Raw genomic sequence first — 18482 nt, 5'->3', positions numbered from 1 at the left:
GCTGCTATGGAGGAAGTCATCACTTTGTTACCATTTTTGAGTCTATACAGCACCACGCAAAATTCCATTTTTTTTTGTCGATTACTCGTAAACGAGGGCTTACCAGTGTGGATGGTTGCTGAGTGTGGTTCCTTGGGCCTTACCCTACCGCACCATATAGACTGTTTTAAAAAGCCGGTTCCACGGCTGGGAACCTCTCCTTGTTGGATAGAAATGCCCACCCATCTCTTCAAGAGTCTCTGGCCTAAGTTTAACATTTGGCCATCATACAGCATTACCTTACTTTTTGGTTGTTGCAGTTCTGTTCAGCCCGAAGTATGGTTTGATGCAGATCTCTTCGCTAGCCTACTATCCTGTGCATGCCTCTTCATCTCTGCAGAACTACTGCATATAAACTCATAATATTAGAGTGTTATCTGGAACCGCGCGACCGCTACGGTCGCAGGCTGGAATGCTGCCTCAGGCATTGATGTGTGTGATGCCCTTAGGTTAGTTAGGTTTAAGTAGTTCTAAGTTCTAGGGGACTGATGACCTGAGAAGTTAAGTCCCATAGTGCTCAGAGCTATTTGAACCATTATAGTGTTATTCTGAAACAGAATAAACCTGATAAAGAAATTGATACAAACAAGAACTTTGCTCTGCTGATCGCACCCGGTAAATTCGAAGTTTTAAATGTAATCACGCTGCGTTTATTATATTGCTTGGTGGTATACTGAAGTGCTCGCGCTCGCACTTCTCCCTTTTTTCCCGTGGCCTTTATGTCTCACGACAAAACGCCACCTACGGGCGTATTATGCAGTGACCAGCGGCCACGTTTACGAAGTTCGTACTCATAACATGTTGCAATAGACTCCCAACACTTCCCTATTTGACTAGACGCATCAAGAAGCGAGCCAACCATCTCATTTGACTGCCCCATTTGACTACACGCAGCAGGGGGGCTGCATAGACCACACCCATAGGCGAGATGCGGCCTATCCCAGCAACGGGTTCGATCTGCCACGCCTATGCGGCCGACGCGCTGCGCTGGCTGACGCTCTTAGTGCGACCACAACCGCGGCGCGAAAGAGCGTTTCCTTCCTCGTACTGGGGAACACTTTTTCTCTAATATAGACATCACTTGCGTACTATGATACGAGGTGAGCTTCCTTAGACGTTCGATGCACGAGGGAGACGTATAAACTGAGGAGATACCAAAAGAGATATAATAACAAATTCAGCATACAAATAAACCGTTTCTCCTAGTCGTAAGCCCCTAACGTGAAAAGTAAAAAGTGTGTGCTTTTGTTTCGAGAATGAAGTTATAGTGCGATCTCCAGCATGTGACCAGAAGAGAGGAAACGCATATGCCGACCAAAAACGCGAAGATCTATTCCACTGACGATGTCTTAAAGTAAAAGGCGAAACGCGTCTGGAATACATAAAATACACTGTAGCAAGAAAAAGCGGTTTTTATTTACAAAACGAATATTCCCTTGAAGCGTTGTTTATTTGACTCTGAAGCTTGTTACAATTGCGTATTCACGCACGAATGCTTCTCGTGCCTTTTTTATGATATTGTAAATAGTGTGCTGTGTTTACCTGAGCCTACGGGCTCTTTGTTAGGCATATGACTTCAATGGCACCCTTTTTTTTACCCCCTTCCTTTTCTCCTTTTTAAACTTAGTAGCTATTATTTTAACTATAGTAATGAATATATACTTTTAATATCACACACGCTGCTCATTCCAATTACGTGCATACAGGACGGCCTTGAGCGCTATCTGCCAGAGGCTACCGAAAACTAGTGACTCTAATCTTCAGCCAGTCGGCGCAAGTTACTAGTTCTGTACGTGGCATACAGGATACGATGCGACATTACGTATATACAGGGTGGTCCACTGATAGAGACCGGGCCAAATACCTCACGTAATAAGCATCAAACGAAAACACTACAAAAAAACCAAACTCGTCTAGCTTGAAGGGGGAAACCAGATGGCGCTATGGTTGGCCCGCTAGATGACGCTGCCATACGTCAAACGGATATCAACTGCGTTTTTTTAAAATAGGAACCCCCATTTTTTATTACATATTCGTGTAGTACGTAAAGAAATATGAATGTTTTGGTTGGACCACTTTTTTCGCGTTGTGATAGATGGCGCTGTAATAGTCACAAACGTATAAGTACGTGGTATCACGTAACATTCAGTCAGTGCGGACGGTATTTGCTTCGTGATACATTACCCGTGTTGAAATGGACCGTTTACCAATTGCGGGAAAGGTCGATATCGTGTTGATGTATGGCTATTGTGATCAAAATGCCCAACGGGCGTGTGCTATGTATGCTGCTCGGTATCCTGGACGACATCATCCAAGTGTGCGGACCGTTCGTCGGATAGTTATGTTACTCAAGGAAACAGGATGTGTTCAGCCACATGTGAAACGTCAACCACGACCTGCAACAAATGATGATGCCCAAGTACGTGTTTTAGCTGCTGTCCCGGCTCATCCGCACATCATTAGCAGACAAATTGCGCGAGAATCGGGAATCTCAAAAATGCCGGTGTTGAGAATGCTTCATCAACATCGATTGCACCCGAACCATATTTGTATGCACCAGGAATTGCATGGCGACGACTTTGAACGTCGTGTACAGTTATGCCAACGGGCACAAGAGAAATTACGGGACGATGACAGATTTTTTTGCACGCATTCTATTTAGCGACGAAGCGTCATTCACCAGCAGCGGTAACGTAAACCGGCATAATATGCACTATTGGGCTACGAAAAATCCATGATGGCTGCGACAAGTGGAACATCAGCAACCTTGGCGGGTTAATGTATGGTGCGGCATTATGGGAGGAAGGGTAATTGGCCCCCATTGTATCGATGGCAATCTAAATGGTGCAATGTATGCTGATTTCCTACGTAATGTTCTACCGATGTTACTACAAGATGTTTCACTGCGTGACAGAATGGCGATTTACTTTCAACATTATGGATGTCCGGCACATAGCTCGTGTGCGGTTGAAGCGGTATTGAATAGCATATTTCACGATTGAATAGCGTATTTCATGACAGGTGGATTGGTCGTCGAAGCACCATACCATGGCCCGCACGTTCACCGGATCCGACGTCCCCGGATTTCTTTCTGTGGGGAAAATTGAAGGATATTTGCTATCGTGATCCACCGATAACGCCTGGCAATTGTCAATGGATGCACGAACATTACGGAAGGCCAACTACTCGCTGTTGAGAGGAATGTCGTTACACTTATTGCCAAATGCATTGAGGTTGACGGACGTCATTTTGGCATTTATTGCATTTATGTGGTATTTACAGGTAATCACACCGTAACAGCATGCGTTCTCAGAAATGATACGTTCACAAAGGTACATGTATCACATTGGAACAACCGAAATAAAATGTTCAAACGTACCTACGTTCTGTATTTTAATTTAAAAAACCTACCTGTTACCAACTGTTCTTCTAAAATTGTGAGCCATATGTTTGTGACTGATACAGCGCCATCTATCACAAAGCCAAAGAAAATGGTCCACTGAAACATTCATATTTCTTTACGTACTACACGAGTATGAAATAAAAAATGGGGGTTCCTATTTAAAAAAACGCAGTTGATATCCGTTTGACCTATGGCAGCGCCATGTAGTGTGCCACTGCTGGTTCCCCCTCCAAGCTAGACAAGTTTCGTTCTTTGTAGTTTTTTCGTTTGGCGCTTATTGTGGTGTCACCGCCAGACACCACACTTGCTAGGTGGTAGCCTTTAAATCGGCCGCGGTCCGCTAGTATACGTCGGACCCGCGTGTCGCCACTATCAGTGATTGCAGACCGAGCGCCGCCACACGGCAGGTCTAGTCTAGAGAGACTCCCTAGCACTCGCCCAGTTGTACAGCCGACTTTGCTAGCGATAGTTCACTGACAAATTACGCTCTCATTAGCCGAGACGATAGTTAGCATAGCCTTCAGCTACGTCATTTGCTACGACCTAGCAAGGCGCCATTATCATTTGCTGTTAATCTTGTGATGCCTGTACCGTCAGACCGATGTTCATCAATTATGGATTAAAGTTAAGTATTCCAGCAGCTACGTACTTTTCTTGATATAATTACTGTACCTGTTCCAGACCTCACGCCAGCCTGCGTGAGCTTAAACGCGTGCCTTTCGGCTTCACCTCCTAGTGGCTTGGCTGTCTTGCCAAGTCACAACACTTATTTCGTGAGATATTTGGCCCGGTCACGATCAATGGACCACCTGGTATACAGATATCTCAAGTGGCTGGATCCAATGTGGAATGTGAGATTTTAAAAAGTTACAAGACGAGGCTCTACAGTAGAGAGCTACTACTTTTAAATCATGTGTTTTAGATGGTGAGTGTGGATAACACGCGCATGTACTAGATAGAGTGAACAACTCCCACATTGGACACAGAAAATACGATTCCACATGAGTATGCTTCGCTAAAGTTATTAATAAGCAATTCCTTTAATTTTGTTTATTTTAACCATATCATATCTGTTCTATCTGTTCTCTCACGATGTCATAATATTTGTTAATAAGTACAATACCTTTTGAAGAATACAGTTTTAAAACCGTATAAACCATGGTCAAGGTTCAATAAACCTGTATTTTACAATTGGTTGGCTGTTACTCCAAATCCACTGAAGCTAATCCTCGAATGCTACACGCGGTTCCTTAGTATGTAATTCCACATCGACGACTTGAGCGTTGATAAAGATGAGACGAAATGAGGAGAAAAACATAAAATCTATTCCCCGAGAAAATCTCCGATCGGCCTGGAATCGAATCCAGGATCCCGCGATCTACAGGCAGGGACGCTAGCCACTAGATCATGATCTGCGGACTTCTTGGCTGTGGAAGATAGTAAACTGTGCCCTCAGCAAGACGAGGGAAACTGCCACATCGCGGAACAGACCATGTCACAAGAGACTCGTGTCTCGCAATGGACGCATAAACTCGTTGCCGCAGTCAGCGGACCCTCTGCCTTTTATCTTCTCCTTTGCAGTGTCCAAAGGGCCAACGGCCTTGCCGCAGTGGTAACACTGATTCCTGTCAGATCATCTAAATTAAGCGCTGTCGGGCTGGGCTATTACTTGGATGGGTGACCATCCGCTCTGCTTAGCGCTGTTGCCCTTATGAGGCAAACTGAGGAGCTCCTTCATTGATAAGTAAACTGACATACGGCTGGGAGAATGGTGTGCTGACCACATGTCATTCCATATCCGCATCCATTACGCCTGTGGGCTCAGGATGATACGGCGGCCGGTCGGTGCCGTTGGGCCTTCGTGGCCTGTTCCCACGAAGTTTAGTTTTTAGTGTCCACAGGACTTTTGCTGCCCTTAAACACAACATTAGCCTGATGATCTGCGAATCTGGCATAATGTTATTCAACATGTGCTGCGGATTCGTTACTATCAAACGTGTCTGGTGGGTATAGGCCTAATGGACTCCTGACTATAGGTTGTAAATTGCTCAAATGGTTCACATGATTCTGAGCAATATGGGACTTAACTTCTGAGATCATCAGTCCCCTAGAACTTAGAACTACTTAAACCTAACTAACCTAAGGACATCACACACATCCATGCCCGAGGCAGGATTCGAACCCGCGATCGTAGCGGTCACGCGGCTCCAGACTGGAGCGCCTGGAACCGCTCGGCCACTCCGTCGGGCTGTAAACTGCTACGAGTATTTCAGTTGTAACACCATTATGAAACAAATCCGCCGGTGTATAAATGGATACACTACTTTTGGGACACTGTGTAGACAGAAATAGCAGCAGCTCGCTGACCGTTAGCAGATGACGCTATTTGGAAACCCGCGCTAAGCAAACGACGTCATAACGGTATATGGCAAACTACGCGATGAGTAATGTTCATCAGGCCGGACTCGTCACTGAGATAGTGCGCAACTTCATCATCACTGAATTACGGCTCCAGCCTGGCGTACCATTCTCACAAAGCATTGTACGTATGTCGGTTGCGGCTTTTCGATGGCCTCTCATTCCAATCGCGAAGCAAGTTAAAATCAAGAACATTAATTAGCCACGACCGATACGGCCTGAAGACTCTCTGTTTATAAGGAAATGGGCACACTGTTGTGGCGTAACAAGACGGCTACGCCACACTGAAGTAGCCGAAAGGCACGCGTAATCTCAAGTAGGCTAGATAGAGGTCTGAAACAGGATACTTATTAATGTTATAAAGAAAAGTATGTAGCTGCTGGAATACTTAACTTTTAATTTTTCCTTGTTGTATACATCGTTCTGGATGAGACATTTCATACGATAACTATCAAACTATGTAAGGCTAATGGCGCCTTGCTAGGTCGTAGCCATGGACTTAGCTGAACGCTATTCTAACTGTCTCTCGGCAAATGAGAGAAAGGCTTCGTCAGTATAGTCGCTAGCAAAGTCGTCGTACAACTGGGGTGAGTGCTAGTCCGTATTTCGAGACCTGCCTTATGGTGGCGCTCGGTCTGCGATCACACAGTGGCGACACGCGGGTCCGACATGTACTAAATGGACCGCGGCCGATTTAAGCTACCACCTAGCAAGTGTGGTGTCTGGCGGTGACAGCACACACACATACGTTAGTGACTGAATTCCAGTAGCTGCTATACCTCAACACCTCATGCTGTAATGACACATGCATAACATTTCAAGGATTTTATTAAAGGCCGGCCAGTGTGGCCCAGCGGTTCTAGGCGCTTCAGTCTGGAACCGCACGACCACTACGGTCGCAGGTTCGAGTCCTCCCTCGGGCATGGATGTGTGTGATGTCCTTAGGTTAGTTAGGTTTAAGTAGTTCTAAGTTCTAGGGGACTGATGACCTCAGATATGACGTCCCATAGTGCTCAGGGCTAACCATTTTATTAAAGTACGCATAAGGAAATGTAGTTAATGAAATGCAAAATATACAGAGTAATTCAAAGAGGACTTTACATCTTTGGAATGATATAAAATGCATTTAGATAACTTACAGACTCGATAGATGTGTCATTTTGCAGCAAACAACCTCAAGTTTGATTCACGTAGTGCATTAGTACCCCATTCCGACGCCGGGAGCGTCAGCGTAGTGCACAGTTAAAATGGCTACTTTCACTGGTTCGGAGCGCGCTTGCTGTGAGTTTTGGTGTCGTGGAACGAACTCTGCAACGTCTGTTCGGCGTAAATTTCGCACTGAACATGGTAAAGAACCTAAAGGAAGCCTACAATTTACTCTTGACACAAGAACTTTGCTGAGACGTTGGTCACAGCGACAACGTAAATCATGTTTCTTGTTCACGGAGAAAACTGTCGCTGGTATTGTGTATCTGGCTATGCTTGAAAACTTCTTAATTCCACAGATCTACGAAGATGACGAGATGGGATGGTTTACTACCAGCACCACCTCACGGAAGTTCGAGGTTTCCTCCATAATCGCTTACAGGCTGCGAAGGTCACCTCGCTCCCTAAACACCACCGGATTTCTTTTTCTAGGGTTCCATTAACAGTGTGTTTCTTCCTCCCCTACCAAACAATTTGGCGCCCTGAAAAAGAGAAGCTACGCTGCCGCTGCACAAGTTACGCCCGATTTTTGCAACGAGTGTGGGAAGGAATTGATTGCCGGCCGAAGTGGCCGTGCGGTTAAAGGCGCTGCAGTCTGGAACCGCAAGACCGCTACGGTCGCAGGTTCGAATCCTGCCTCGGGCATGGATGTTTGTGATGTCCTTAGGTTAGTTAGGTTTAACTAGTTCTAAGTTCTAGGGGACTAATGACCTCAGCAGTTGCGTCCCATAGTGCTCAGAGCCATTTGAACCATTTTTGAAGGAATTGATTACAGGTGGGACGTTTGCCGCATCTTTCATGGCAGTCACACGGAACCGAAATGGCGCAAGACACTGTTAAGTGAAAATTGATGTTGTTTGCTGCAAAATGACACATCTATCGATTCTGTATGTCATCTCAATAAATTTCTATACTACTCCAAAGTTGTAAAGTCCTTTTTGACTCACTTTGTAGATTCACCTGTCAAATAGGCTACTTGATAAAATCTGTCATCTGAGGTGTCCCAGGGGTAATGGTCAGTATTCAGGGGTATGACAAGAACGATCATTCGAAGCAGAAAAGTCTAGTAAACATGGGCTCTCAAACGCGTACCTTAACGTCTATGAGTTCTTTTTCACCTTCGACACTGCTAGCTCTTTGCGTTCCATACTTCGAGAAGTGATAATACGGACCAAAACAAGGAAAAAATGTCCAGTAAACATGCGCTCTACCGTGCATACGTCAAGAGCTATGAGCATTTGTCCATCTCCACTACCATGAAGCACGTCTATTCAACTGAACAAGTAGTCATAGTTCTTAAGGAACGGATTCTAGAGTCCATATTTACTAGACACCTTTTTTGGTGCGTACTACTTCTTCCCAAAATATAGAAAACAAAGAACTGTCAGCAGAAAATATTTCTTTCACGATGAAGTGCTCACAGGTAGTATAGTACGGTATGGGCCTTAGAGCCCATGTTTACTACACTTTTTTGCTTCGAATGTTCGTTCTTGTCATATCCTTGAATACTGACCTTTCCTTGTGGGACACACTATGTAGTTTGAGTGAGGGAAAATTATTTTCCTTTCACAGGTTATTTCGTGGTCTAGTGGTTAGCGTCTAGGCCTCGGGACCCCGGGATCCATTCCCGGCCGCGTAGGCGATTTTCTTCGTTCGTAGACGGGGTGTCTGCGTTGTCCTGACCATTCCATCCTGTCTTCATCGACGCGGCACGGTGTCAAATGGAGTGACTCGCACCAGGGGGCCAAACAAACCCGGGCAATAATGCCCTACCATCATTTCATTTCATTACATAAAAAACCTCTAACATGATAGATAAGCCATGTACTTACAGCTACTACGAAAGTAAGCAACGAGAAATAAGGATGTTTAGTGTAATTTTATATTTTAATTGGTGTGATTGAATCAATTCAAATAATAGGTAGATATTCGTACTTGCTTACTTTTCAAGAAATTTATAGTGTTGTTGCTGTTCAATAAAAAATAAATACAAAGCTTGTGCGTACTCAGTCCTTTCCCGCATGACGGAAGCATCTACTTAATTTATCGTCTTTCTCACGCCTCCAGTTGGACCTTTGAACCCTTGGACAGTTTACTAACAAATTTATTTCTTCTTCTTCGCAATTTGATACCTACACTGCGCAAAACTACTAAAACATCACTTTACGAAACACCGTAATTGTTCCCCACTGCGACGTGCAAGTTTGAAATTCGGCTGAAAGGTGCGTATAGCCCGCCTCTGTAGTGATGCAAAAACGATGTGAGCCTCGGGTTCGGCGACGCTCCAGATAAAAATGTGTCGACATAGGCCATAGCTCAGAAGCTCATGTCAAGTGTAAGGTGGGTTAAAGAGGTCACATTGTCACCAAATTTTACCACAATTCCCGCGGACGTGTTGCATGATGGGAAGGTCGTCGCACCCCCTCTTACCCACATTTCACCATTTCTTTTGACGTCTCTGCGAGGAGGTCAGAACCGCAACACCCAGCTCTGAAATCTGTGGGTAACGAAAACATTTCAGACTCGCCACCGCTCAGAATCGACACTAAAAGGCCTCAGGAGATGGCATAGAGGGCGTCAATGAAGCCATCCCTTCTCCTGAGGCCTCGATTCGCACACATTTTGCGGTCGCAAAGGACAATTCCCAGAAAGATACTCCTGACGGTCTTGACACTGCTCACACTCCACGGACGCTTCAACTATTCTCTGAGCGCATCCTCGACCAGTAATCCCACGAATGTTATCCCACCCATTTGGAGTGCAGTGCGACTCAACGCGAGCCGAAGCAGTAAACACTGCTTTTGCTTAAAGTTCCTAGCAGATTAGAACTGTGTGCCGGACCGAGACTCGAACTCGGGACCTTTGCCTTCCGCGGGCAAATGCTCTACCAATTGAACTACCCAAGCACGACTCACGCCCCGTCCTCACAGCTTTACTTCTGCCAGTAACTCGTCTCCTACCTTCCAAACTTTACAGAAGCTCTCCTGCGAACTAGCACTCCTCAAAGAATGGATATTGCGGAAACATGGCTTAGCCACAGCCTGGGGGATGTTTCCACAATGAGATTTTCACTCTACAGCGGAGTGTGCGCTAATATAAAACTGCAGGGTTCGCAGGAGAGCTTCTGTAAAGTTTGGAAGGTAGGAGACAAGGTACTGGCAGAAGTAAAGTTGTGAGGACGGGGCGTGAGTCGTGCTTGGGTAGCTCAGTTGGTAGAGCACTTGCCCGCAAAGGCAAAGGTCCCGAGTTCGAGTCTCGGTCCGGCAACACAGTCTTAATCTGCCAGGAAGTTTCATATCAGCGCACACTCCGCTGCAGAGTGAAAATCTCATTCTAGTGCTTTTGCTTTTTCAGCTCTCCTGTTCACGCCCTCCTAAGGCGTGATCGTGCAGGGGGTGACTTTGATGTGTGAATAAATCGGGAAAGGATCCCTCTAAGACCCGCCAGTTCCTATGGAACCAAACTGCTGAGGTGATCTGTCCCTAGCCTTACAAACTACTTAATTTAACTTTAATTTACGCTAAGGGCAAAACACACACCTATGCCCGAGGGAGGACTCGAATCTCCGATAGGGGTAACCGTGCGAACCGTGGCAACGCGCGTTAGTCCGCGCAAATAGCCAACTTTTCGATAGCTCACAGTGTCAAACAGGAGTTTTAACAGGGTTACGGAAAGTGGCCCGGACAGAGTTTTTCCCGTCCGACGACCGTACGGTATGTGGACGGGGCTCGCCACTACGGAGACTGTGTCTGCATACCTGAGGACGATCCGAACTGGTATTACACTGACGTGCAAAACTTAAGGACGAAAGCTGTTCTTGCGTAAGCCGGCCGGGGTGGCCAAGCGGTTCTAGGCGCTACAGTCTGGAACCGCGCGACCGCTACGGTCGCAGGTTCGAATCCTGCCTCGGGCATGGATGTGTGTGATGTCCTTAGGTTAGTTAGGTTTAAGTAGTTCTAAGTTCTAGGGGACTGATGACCTCAGAAGTTAAGTCCCATAGTGCTCAGAGCCATTTGAACCATTTTTGTTCCTGCGTAACATCAGCGCCGGCACGTCGTCCTGGAACCCCACAGCAGTGATGGCTGTGAGACGACGCCAGCCAATAGCACGCTGACTAGGACGACACGACGACTGGAGCGGCACCTATACGAAGAGAATATAAGCGCCGCTGCAGCTAGCCTCACCCGCACTAGAAGAGCCGCATTAGAAGACGAGCCATGATCCAAACGATTTCGTTGCTGCTTATAGATCACGGGGTCCCGGGTTCGATTCCCGACCGGGTTGGGGATTCTTCTCTGCCCTGGGACTGGGTGTTTATGTTGTCCTCACCATGTCGTCATCATCAATGGCTAGATGGGATTGTGTAAACGTTGGGAATTTGTACGGGCGATGACGACCGCGCAGTTGAGCGCCCCACAAACCAAACACCATCATCATCCAAACGATTTAGCCGTGGCTTGTGATCTACATTAATTGCTTGCATGGAAATTATATATCTAGAAGGAGACTGATTATTTGAATGTCGCAATTTGCTTGCGACCCATATTTGTAGAAACGCAAAGTATTGTCCATTTAATTTATTGTAATAAACTCCAATAATAAGATTTGCTTGAATGTTGTCTGGCTATCCGAGAAAACAGCTTCCTAGACACCCTATAGTAGACGAGTGGGCAGGATCCGGCAAATGTAACTTTCGCATGATGTGTAACATAGCTCGATGGAACTCGCACCTGACGTAGAAAGAACTGGAACAGTGTAGTATAGAAGATAACGGAAACAAGTACGCAATGGAATGAGAAGCCGCGCGGGATTAGCCGAGCGGTCTAGGGCGCTGCAAAAAATGGCTCTGAGCACTATGGGACTTAACTTCTGAGGTCATCAGTCCCCTAGAACTTAGAACTACTTAAACCTAACTAACATAAGGACATCAAACACATCCATGCCCGAGGCAGGATTCGAACCTGCGACCGTAGCGGTCGCGCGGTTCCAGACTGTAGCGCCTAGAACCGCTCGGCCACCCCGGCCGGCAGGGCGCTGCTGTCATGGACTGTGCAGCTGGTCCCGGAGGAGATTCGAGTCCTCCCTCGGGCATGGGTGTGTGTGTTTATCATTAGGATAATTTAGGTTAAGTAGTGTGTAAGCTTAGGGACTGATGACCTTAGCAGTTAAGTCCCATAAGATTTCACACGCATTTGAACATTTTATTTGGAATGAAAAAATGACACTTTTATCTAAAGACTGTCATTTTAATAAAGCTATAGCGATTTACGGTGAGCCCCTGGGTATCACCAAAGGTGGCACAAGGTTGCGAATAGTGTGTGTGATCACCACAGATGCGAACGCATGTTCTGCAACGTGCTCCCATGCTGGCCAAATGGATGGTAAGGTGTTCTTGTGCTAGTGTTCTATTCCTCCAACAGTGCGGTTCCCAGATATGTGAGCGGCTCGTAGGTGTTTTGAATAATAGAAACAAGTACGTTTTCCACGACGGCGAGTGTTCATCAGAGACAAGGATACTGTCAGAAGTGCCCAGGGGAGTGTGATGGTACCGCTGCTGTTCTCTAAACTCGTAAATGGTTTGGTTGATAAGGTGGGCATCAATCTGCGGTTATTTGCTGCTGACGCTGTGGTGCGTTCGTTGAATGATTGTAGGAGGATACAAGATAATTTATATAAAATTTCTAATTGGTGATGGAACACGTGAGGCAATACTGACCCTACGACTTATCTTAGAAGATAGATTAGGAAAAGGCAAACCTACACTTCTAGCATTTGTAGACTTAGAGAAAGCTTTTCACAATGTTGACTGGAATACTGTCTTTCAAATTCGGAAGGTGGAAGGGTCAAATACGGGGAGCGAACGGCTATTTACAATTTGTGCAGAAACCAGATGGCAGTTATAATAGTCGAGGGACATGAAAGGGAAACAGTGGTTGGGAAGCGAGTGAGACAGGGTTGTAGCCTATCCCCGATGTTATTCAATCTGTATATTGAGCGAGCAGTAAACGAAACAAAAGAAAAATTCGGAGTAGGGATTAAAATCCACGGAGAAGAAATAAAAACTTTGAGGTTCGCCGATGACATTGTAATTCTGTTAGAGACAGAAAAAGACCTGGAGGAGCAGTTGAACGGAATGGACAGTGTCTTGAAAGGAGGATATAAGATGAACATCAACAAAAGCAAAACGAGGATAATGGAATGTAGTAGAATTAAACTGGGTGATTCTGTGGGAATTAGATTAGGAAATTAGACGCTTAAAGTAGTAAATGAGTTTCGCTATGTGGGGAGAAAAATAACTGATGATGGTCGAAGTAGAGAGGATATAAAATGTAGACTGGCAATGGCAAGCAAAGCGTTTCTGAAGAAGAGAAATTTGTTAACATCGAGTATAGATTTAATTGTCAGGAAGTCGTTTCTGAAAGTATTTGTATGGAGTGTAGCCATGTGTGGAAGTGAAACATGGACGATAAATAGTTTAGACAAGAAGATAATATAAGCTTTCGAAATGTGGTGCTACAGAAGAATGCTGAAGATTAGATGGGTAGATCACATAACTAATCAGGAGGTATTGAATAGAATTGGGGAGAAGAGGAGCTTGTGGCACAACTTGACTAGAAGAAGGGATCGGTTGGTAGGGCATATTCTGAAGCATCAAGGAATCACCAATTTAGTATTGGAGGGCAGCGTGGAGGGTAAAAATCGTAGCTGGAGACCAAGAGATGAATACACTAAGCAAATTCAGAAGGATGTGATGAATGTCAGAGGGCTCTCAATGTAGAAAAAATGTAAGTTAATGCAGATGAGTAGGAGAAACAAACCCGTAATGTTCGAATAACATTCTGCTTGACCCAGTCACATCTTATAAATATCTAGGCGTACCAGTGCAAAGCGATATGGAATGGAACGAGTATGTACGTGTAGAAGGGAGGCGAATGGTAGGCTTCTGAGAATTTCAGGAAAGTGTGGTTCATATATAAAGGAGACCGCATCTAGGACACTAGTGCGACCTATTCTTGAGTACTGCTCGAGTGTTTGGCATGAGCAACAGGTCGGACTAAAGGAAGACATCGGAGCAATTTAGAAGTGGGCTACTAGATTTATTACCGCTAGGTTCGAACAACACGCAAGCATTATGGAGATGCTTCGGGGATTCAAATAGGAATCCGCGCAGCGATGGCGACTTCGCCGTTCGGAGCGGCCGAGCGGTTCTAGGCGCTACAGTCTGGAACCGTGTGACCGCTACGGTCGCAGGTTCTAATCCTGCCCCGGGCATGGATGTGTGTGATGTCTTTAGGCTAGTTAGGTTTAAGTAGTTCTAGGGGACTGACGACCTCAGCAGTTAAGTCCCATAGTATTCAGAGCCATTTGAACCATTTGTAGGTGACTTCTTTTCCAGCAACAGAAAATTTAGAGACCCGACATTTGAAGCCACTGCCGTCAACATACATTTCACGTAAGGGCCATGAAGACAGGGTAAGGGATACAAGGTTTCCCACGGATATATATAAACAGACGTTTTTCCCTTGCTCTATTTGCGAGTGGGACAGGAAAGGATGTTGTGGCGTAACCACAAGCGCCGGAACGAAGCGGAGGAGCACAAGACCAGGGAAGGCGGTGAGGAGACGCCAGCCAATAGCCCGCTGAAAGGAACGCCCCCTGAAAGGAGGCAGCCTCGCTGCTCAGATCGGCTCCCTATACGGACAGTATAGGAACAGTTGTAGACCGGACTCAGTATCGCAGATCAGTTGTCAGTGACATGTGTCGGCTTGCAGGAACTTTTGTCTATAGCGACGAACATTACTGTTTCCATGTTACCTGCGACACTGATGTAACTCCAAAGTTCAAGCATTGTCAAATCTGTTTTATACAGGGTGGCGCACGAAATGTGTTACCAATTGTTTCTTTCGCAATTTGCGACGCACATTAGATATCCCGCTGGGATCTCTACAGCAGTACCAGCAAAGCTTGGAAAAACAAATGAGTTACGAAATGACGTGTAATTCACGATACTGCCGCTGGGAGACTAGTAAGCAGCAATGGCTGACAATGGAAGACTGACGACACAGCAACGATCGGCAATTGTGTTACTTTTCCGTGAAACGAAAAGCCTTGTTGTGACTCAGTGGCGTTTTCGACAACAGTTTATCACACGATGGGTCCCTTGCAAGAAGACCATCCACAGGTTGTACGATAAATTTTTACAGGAAGGAACAGTATTGGAAGCGAAGCGACCTCAGCTTAAGCCTGTTTGTTCACCGGAGAATATTGAAGCGGTACGAGTTGCTGTACAGAGAAGTCCCGGGAAATCGTGTAGAAAGCCAGCAGTGCAACTGGGAATATCCATACGCTCCGTTCAACGCATTCTTAAAAGTAATCTCCATAAGTACCCATACAAGATGACCTGTGCACAGAAGGTCACTGAAGAACACAAGCAGCGGAGACTACTGTTTGCTCAGTGGGCGGAGGATAGGGAAGAAACTCTCAAGAACGTTTGATTTTCAAACGAGGCGCATTTTCATTTAGACGGTGTGGTTAACGTACGCTTTTCGCCCACTGAAAACCCACAAGTGCTTTATGAACGACAACATTATGCTCCGAGGATTACAGTGTGGGCAGCAATTTCCAGTCACGGACTTACTGGACCGTTTGTCTTTGAAGAAACTGTGAATAGCGAGCGTCATTTGAGCATGGTTCGCAATAGCTTCATTCCACACCTTCTTGCTTCTGCCTTGCCCTTCAACACGCAGTGGTTCATTCAAGATGGAGCAAGGCCACATACTGCAAACACTGTGTTAGAGTTTTTACACGAGCATTTCGACATGCGGATCGTTTCACTCAGGTTTCCAGGTCGTTTTAATGACGGACTAAATTGCCCCCCCCCCCACCCCGCCCCCCAGTAGTCTAGACCTCAATCCATGTGACTTTTTTCTTTGGGGCTATCTAGAGGAAAAAAATTTTCCGAAACGTCCACGTGATTTAATGGAGCTCAGAAGACGTATTCTTCAAGCTTGCAGTGAAATTACGGAAGACATGTGCCGTAGGGTAATCACTAACTTCAGTATTCGTTTGAAGGAAGTTAGGAAACGAAATGGTGGACATATTGAGTATGTCCTGAGTTAGAACAAATCTCCATGGACACCTCTTCATTGTAATATATGTTCCTTTCAGATTGTATTGACAATAAAGTTTATATTCAAAAACAAATTGGTAACACATTTCGTGCGCCACCCTGTACGTAGATGTAGACAACAGCTTGATGGTCGCTGAGCATGAGGACGTCTCCGCAACATGTGTCACATTTGCTCGATGGGATTTAGGTCGAGGGAAGGGCCAGGCCAGTCCATTCGTGTAATATCCTCTCGTTCCTATTGCTCCTCCACAAAAAATGGTTCAAATGGCTCTGAGCACTATGGGACTCAACTGCTGAGGTCATTAGTCCCCTAGAACTTAGAACTAGTTAAACCTAACTAACCTAAGGACATCACAAACATCCATGCCCGAGGCAGGATTCGAACCTGCGACCGTAGCGGTCTTGCGGTTCCAGGCTGCAGCGCCTTTAACCGCACGGCCACTTCGGCCGGCATATTGCTCCTCCACCTGCGCTCTTCGAAGCGGTCGTGCAACACGAAAGCAGGGATGAGGTAGAATCTTACGTTCACAGTTTAACACAATAAGTCAAGAATTAAAGTTAGAAAATGTATAGGGGTGAGTTAAGTGCTGACTACGCTCGGAAGTACTAGCATTCGCCATTTCTGGCAGTTGTAGAAAACCGTCATTAGCGGACGCCTTTCTCTTTCCGTCTAGGCTTTTTATAGTTTTTCCTGAAATTTTCTCCGATGGGGCCCTTCTTGGAGCAATATTTTGAAGAGAAACATTACCTGATAAGAAACAGGTAAGTAATTAATTCGATTCAGAGCGTTTTTCAGTATATTTCAATGTTCGTATGACGAACATAATGTGAATGGTAACTTTCCCACGCCAGGTTTTGCCTATTTATCTCAATCTGACACCCAAACCTCCGAATGTCAGACACTCAAATCGGTACCAAACACTGCGTGTCGAGGGGTATCGTGCCAAATTTTGTCCAACTAGTGCATTAAATCGTCAAAATCCCTAGCTCGTCATAATGCTCTTAGCGTCTCAGCCGGAGAAAGATCCGGCGACCGTTGCTCGTCAGCACGAAGACATGTAGTAGAAAGTCTCGCCGTGTGTAGGCAGACATTATCTTGCTGAAATGTAAGCCCAGGACGGCTTGCCATGAAAAGCAACAAAACGGTGACAACCAAGGGGGACTTCTTATGAAAAGAAATGGCATTCCAGGGCATCACTCCTGGTTGTCGGGCCGTATGGCGGACGACAGTCTTGTTGGTAGCCCAACTCTGTCCCGATGGTCTCCAGGATCTCATTGACTGGAGTAGATTTGTCTCCATTAATGACACCCGCTTCGAACTCAGCCCCGATGTGGCCGGAGATACCAACCTGACTGTTGCCCGTCAACCAAGACTGGACCGGAGTGTCGTTTCTTTTCATAGCAGCGTCTCTTTGGTTGCATTCCGCGGCACCCTTATAGCACAGCGGTAAGACGGCGTTATTCTGCGCTCTGTTTTGTTACCCTTTATAGGAAACCATCCTGGGCTTACATTTCAGCAAGATAATGTCCGCCCGGACACGGCGAGAGATTCAATTGCTTGTCTTCGTGCTTGCCAAACACTACCTCGGCCAGCTATGTCGCCTGATCTCTCCCCAACTGAAAACGTTCGGAGCATTATGGAGAGGAGCCCTAAAATCGGCTCGGGATTTTCACGAAGTAACGTACCAGTTGGACAGAATTCGGCACGACATCCCCAAGGAGGGCATCCAAAAACTCTGTCGATCAGTACCAAGCCGAATAACTGCTGTTTAAGCGCCGGTGGTCCAACGCTTTATTGCCTTGCTGAACCTGTGAAGTTCTTTCTCTCGAACATATCACCCTACTTATCTGTAATCGTACTCAATTTTTTACCTCTGCATGCGATCACATCTACCAATTTCCGATTCGCCGAGCGGTCAAAAGCGCCTTGCCACGGATCGCGAGGCCGCTCCAGTCGGAGATTCGAGTCCTCCCTCGGGCACAAGTGTGGCGCAAGTTGGATTAATTCATCTCTTGGTCTCCCTCTACGATTTTTACACTCCACACTGCCCTCCAATGCTAAATTTGTGATCCCTTGATGCCTCAGAACATATCCTACCAACCGATCCCTTCTTCTAGTCAAGTTGTGCCACAAACTTCCCTTCTCCCCAATCCTATTCAATACCTCCTCATTACTTACGTGATCTACACACCTAATCTTCAACATTCTTCTGTAGCACCACATTTCAAAAGCTTCTATTCTCTTCTTATCCAAACTATTTACTGTCCATGTTTTACTTCCATACA

General features: G+C 45.9%; 1 protein-coding gene and 1 non-coding gene across 2 annotated transcripts in view; one reads left to right on the top strand and one right to left on the bottom strand.

The window, feature by feature from the left end:
• LOC124553767 (insulin-like growth factor 2 mRNA-binding protein 1) overlaps positions 1–18482 on the bottom strand; it is an 885110-nt gene that overhangs the window by 213649 nt on the left and 652979 nt on the right.
• Positions 10260–10333, top strand: Trnac-gca. Its single transcript has one exon. It is a non-coding gene; the product is annotated as a tRNA-Cys (tRNA).

Source organism: Schistocerca americana, chromosome 11 (genome assembly GCF_021461395.2).
Source record: "Schistocerca americana isolate TAMUIC-IGC-003095 chromosome 11, iqSchAmer2.1, whole genome shotgun sequence".
Classification (NCBI taxonomy): Eukaryota; Metazoa; Arthropoda; class Insecta; order Orthoptera; family Acrididae; genus Schistocerca; species Schistocerca americana.
The sequence above is the reverse complement of the archived record's forward strand: the minus strand, read 5'-3'. Positions and strand labels throughout refer to the sequence as shown.